This window comes from Cupressus sempervirens, chromosome 3 (genome assembly GCF_028749045.1).
Source record: "Cupressus sempervirens isolate cs-2001-9-10 chromosome 3, ASM2874904v1, whole genome shotgun sequence".
NCBI lineage: Eukaryota > Viridiplantae > Streptophyta > Pinopsida > Cupressales > Cupressaceae > Cupressus > Cupressus sempervirens.
The window spans coordinates 250,551,521-250,557,520 of record NC_143120.1 but is presented as its reverse complement, the minus strand read 5'-3'; positions in this window follow the sequence as shown (position 1 = coordinate 250,557,520).

Sequence of the window (6,000 nt, the reverse complement as noted above, 5' to 3'; positions counted from 1 at the left end):
AAAAAGAATTTAAAAAATACCTCCCACAATGCTAAAAATTGAACCCTAACAACTAGAAAGAATGTGTATAAAATGAGAAGAGAAAAAATGACTCAGTTGAGTATGATATGTACATTTGAAAAAATACGATGAAAATAAAAGACAGTTTGAAAAGAGCACAAGAAGAGCTTTTTGACACTTCTTTCAAATCAAAAAATAGAGCTAAAATGAGCAAGTCACACCTCCCAGAATGCAAAAAAAAAAAAAAATCATCTGGCTTCAACCAGAAAAATAAGTACCATATAGGGGGGGGAGGGGAATAGAAAAACATGAACCATCACGTCTGTCTCAAATTTAGCTTTCTGATGATATCTCATTTGCCCAAAAATGCCTCTGTATGCTCAAGTTATGGTTAAAAAACCACAAGATAGCCAGAAAGCAAAAAAAAATAATAAAACCATTAGGTGCTTAAAAAATTAGCCCCCTAGTCAACCATGTGATCACAAGAGGGTAGGAAGGGGTTTGGTAGCCTGTGAGCGGTACGATAACTACACTGAGGGTAGTGGCAATGCTAAGGGTGGACAGTGGGTGGCGTTGTAAACACCCCTGATCCAGCAATGGCATTTTTTTTAAATAACCCACAACATTTTTAAAAATTTTTTTTATATTTTTATTATATTTTATTTATAAAAATTGCCTAGGGCATGTGTAGGGGGTCATATGACCCTAATGGAAAAACAATATTTTTCCTATCCTTTCAACAACATCCAAACTAGATGTGTTTTATATCAAAAAAGAGGTTTTTGGGTGCTGCGAGCTCAATGTTTAGGTCATTTTTTTCTCAAAGTTCTCCAAAAAAGATGTATAATGATCCAACTCTAATACCATGAAGGATTTGAGTAATACAAATCCACAGATCCTATAGAACACTTGCATGCAAAAACTTGTCAAGGAGAACCATCAACAAGAGAAGGAAAGGGTTTGTCTCTAAAAAAATGCAATATTATATTATCAAACTAAAAGAATGAGGAAAAATATACAATGGATCATTCCTTATAGAAGGATATCGTAAAACCTAAAAGGGGAAAACCCTAAGACATAAGAGACATTTAATGATTAAATATTATTTATTAAATGGAAATAAATGGAAATACAAGTGCATAAAGGGAAATCTTAAGAAGCGAGTAAAGTTTATTTAATCAGTATATTTAAATTAATTCTTTAACACTTCCCTTTGTCCTTGTAATCTATGTTCTTATTGTACTTGTAGTATTTCTTGACATTTCTATCACTCTTACTTATGTTAGGACATTTAGCAACAAATTGACAAACCTCATTACAGTTTAAACAAATCAAGGGCAATTTTCCTTTGTATTTACCTTTGCGTCTTGGCAACCTTCTTGCAAGCAATGCTTCAAGTTCATCTAGATCATCCTCAAATTCTAATTCACTTTCTTCTTTACTTTTCTTCTCTTTCTTGGAACTTCCAATGGTTAGTGAAGCTTTAAAAGCATTTCCAATTATAACCATTCTATTTTCATAATTGCTCAATTCAAATGTAGTCAACTGACCAGCTAAATTGTCAAGTTTCAATACATTACTAGACATAGCTCTCACTTGTTGAATAGAAAAAACTTTGATAGCATAAACAAGCAGAAGAGTCCTAAGAAATTTACTGACAATTTCAGAATCACTGATAACTCCTCCAACAACTTTGATTGTGCTCACAATTTTTTTATTTGGTTTACATATTGAGAAGCATTCTCACCTTCTTTCATTCACATTTTATCATACTTTTGCCTAAGACTTTTGGCTTTAGCTCTCCTCACATTATCATATCCTCTATGTACAAGCGTTAATTTATCCACATCTGTTAGGTAGTAGTGCAATTCTATATATCATCAAACCTAACATCATTGAATGCAAAAGAAATCTCAATTATTAGGCTATTTTGATTTCTCTTTTCATTCATTTTCTCCATAATCAAAGGACCTGGGGTTAGTGTATTCATGTTCCAATCAATGTGTGACATTATCTCCAATTCTAGATAGATGAAACTTCATTATGTCCTTCCATGATGAGAATTTCTCTTTGTTTAGTCTTGGTACCTCTCTCTTATACATCTTAGATTAGCTCAAGTTCCTTTAAACTTCTTCGTCAAAGCACTATGCTCTAATACCCATTGTTTATAACTAAGAGGGGAGTGGGGTGAATTAGTTATCCTAATCCTATAGTCCCTTCAAATAATTTCAGTACCAACCAAAATTCATAATCATTATAAAATTTTACTTGGTGTATGTATTCATCTTCACATTTAACTCATTCAATCACTTTAATCAAAACTATTCATTTACTATTTTGTTTTAACCAACTGATGGTAATAAAAATTAGTTATTACTAATCATGTAAACTTTATCGTTACTGAATTATAGTAAAATGAAAATAACATAAAAATTAACTTGTAACATAACAACATTAACACATTTGAAACCAATATTTTAATATGGAAACCCTATGGAGGCAAAAACTACCTAGGATCGGCAACCCAAAAAATTTCACTCTTTTGAAGTGAGCTCTGCTAGGATCCAACCTTGTTAAAGGTTACAAACACATTATTAATGTGACCTTGTTAGAGGATTTCAACAAAAGTTCATCTAGACCTTATCACTCAATCTTGTCTAAAGAAGGGCCTTCACTAAAGGACTTACAAAACCACTAATTGATGTTAGTATATAAGATTTCATAATTTTTTAAGGTCCACTTGGTTTTCGCTACAATGATTGGAAAGTAATAGTGTAAACATGATCTATTTATGTATAGCACTACCTTGGTTGTTCAAATCTCTTTTCTACTCGATCTCTTTTTGATCTTCTACTCTGATCTCCTTTCTTTGTTCTCTTGACTGGCTAATTCAGTCCTTCTTTCTTCCAACTTTGTTGGGTTCTCCTAGCTTAACTATTTTCTTTTACCTTCTTCAATAGTTCCATTCAAAACAACTTAATAAATATATAACCAACAACACAATCAACAACATCAGAAAACCAACAACGTAAAGGCTATTTTGAACATCTTCTTCAACAAATATCTACGTGTTTCCAAATTCTTCCTTTTATTGCCACTTAATCAAAATCATGGATCTCAATTCAATGTACTTAACCACATAGAAAATATAACTCTCATAGATATTCATACTCTTCCTTATTCTTCTTTAATTTCCATCATCAAATCCTTATTGAATTTTCCCAATCATTGATCTTGTAACAAACTTTGATTCATTCCTTTGAACATCTTGAACATTCTATTTTTCCATCAAAATTTAGCCTTAGATTCTGTTTCTTTCAACTTTTTCTTCTAGTTTTTACTTGGTGAACATACTATTTCACTCAGGTATTATAGTACTCAGTTAATACTAGACTCGCTCAGGCAATATTGAGTTTCCCACTTACATTTCCAATTCCTCAATGATCATTGTAGTCACTCGGTGAATACAATCTTCCTTCTTTAACTTTGTCACTTAGTTAAGCTTGAGTAGCTCAATACATTACAATATTACATGATTATAAAATAATCAAATCATTGTTACATTATCACTATCCAACTCCTTCAAATGCCCATTGTATACTATACTTATCACCTCTATCTTCAAAAAACATTCTTTAAATCCTCTTCATCAATCATATTGATATAACACTCTCTTGAGTTAGCATAATGTCTAGCCAACTAAGATTTGACATCAATGATAACATAACAACTAATATAACTCTTTTATATACCTTCATAGAGTTACCAATTACATTATCAATTGGGGCTAACAAATCCCTATGCATTCTCCATACTAGTTTAGCTCCTAAAGCTTTACCTTGAATTATGAGGTATTTGATCCCTACACATCCCTTGTCTTTTGGTTTGCATACCTTGTCCCAAGCTAACAAGGAAAAAAATTATTTTCCCCTATTCTCTACCAAAAGAAAATCCTAAAGAGGTTTTTGATCTCATCCCTTTTTTTTTCAAGCAAATCAATACAAAATAATTGATAAATAAGTTGTGCTAAAAGGACATATTGTATCATCATTATTCTACTCATAGAAGAGATCCATATTCCTTTCTAGGAATTTTTTTTTAATCTTTTCTATAATTTGGTCCCATAATTTTTTTGAACATACCCCTATTTCTTAAGGGATATCCAAATATTTAAAAGGTAAACTTCCTCTTTTGGAATTCAAAATTTGGCAAATCTGATGCTCCAAATTATGATGGGTATTAAAGAAGAATATTTTTAACTTCTCGAGGTTAATCTCTTGACCTGATGTACTAAAGTATTAACTTAATATTATTTTTAATGCTTTTGCCTACTCTATGGTACTTTTTCCATAAATTATAGTGTCATCAATAGACTGTTGGTGGGTTGTCGAATCTAGGTCACTAGTGATCCTTATTCCTTTAATAGTCTTCTCATACTTGATATTGTTTATTGATCTTCCTAACACTTATGCCAATAAGATGAAAAGAAAAGGGGATATTAGATCCCCTTGTCTAAGTCCCATACTAATTCCAAAAAATAATTTGAGTGATCCATTTACCAGTATTGATAACTTAGGAGAGGATATGCATTCAAAGATCAAATTCATCCATTATTTTGTGAGCCTAAAGCTTCGAGGAATTTTCTCAAGAAAACCCAATCCACTTTATCATATTCCTTTTTAATATTGAGATTAATTAACATACTAGGGTTTTTCTTGTCTTGAATAGTATGTATGGCCTTTTGGGCAATAATTACTCCATCAAAGATAGATCTACTCTATACAAACCCTATTTGTTCCTCATGAATCAAGTTTGGAAGAAGTTTCTAGATTTTCACTAGCATAGTATTAGTAAATAGTTTATAGAGTATTTCAAAGAGATATTTGATGATAATCATCAAAGGTCTCTATTTTCTCCTTTTTGGGATAAGTGTGATAAAGGTATTATTCACCTCCTTGGGGAATTTTCTCAAAATTTGCACTCCTTATAGAGCTTCTATTACCTCCATCCCTATGAAGTCCCATCATTTTTGAAAGAAACATGTCAAAAACCTATCTGGCCCTAAAGCTTTATCTAGATTCATTTTCTTGAGGGCCATACTTACTTCCTCAAAGGTAAATTTTCCCAATAGTGTTTTATTTTGTTCTTTGGATATAAGATTTGGGATGTTCTTGTTGAATATTCTAGATCGTTGAAAATGTACTAAGCACTTCCATATAGTTGGCATGTATTTTTCAAAATGCAACTCTCTCTTATAGCATAATCCATGAAGGGATATGTCCCTTTTGTTAATCAGATATATCCATTTTGTTAATCAGATAATTAATATAATAATTTATTATTTGAACACACATGTTATATATATAACTCCAGTTTAGTCTCTTGAGTTTATCCAATTGATGCTACCAAACATTAACACTCCCTCTTAGCTATGGAGGATAAACACATGGTCATATATTACCTCAATGCAATATAAGGATATCATTGATCAAAATATTTTGACTATTGGCCTCCAAAATATCAACATATGATATTCACCAAATCTTTGAGCAATGGTCTCCATAATATCAATACTTGATATTCATCATATACTCAATATGACAATGGTCTGTAGAATATAAACATATGACATTTTGATATCACATTTGAGTATTGGTCTCCAAAATAACAAGATATGATTTTCACTAAATACTCTTTGAGAAATGACCTTCAAATTTTTGAGATGCAAGATATTTACCAATATTGTGAGTAATGGTCTCATGAACATCAAGTTGCATGATATTTACCAAGTACTCTTTGTAATGTCCTCCAGTGCATCAATTTGCATTGCATTCACCATGTACTCAATTTTTTTATAACGTATGTGCACACACATTCTCATAATGTGTACCATATAAACATCCACCATGCAAGGTATAATCTATAATGACATGCATATATATCATAAGATATACATCATAATAGAAAAGTAAGTTATTATAAGATCGTCACCTTTCAATA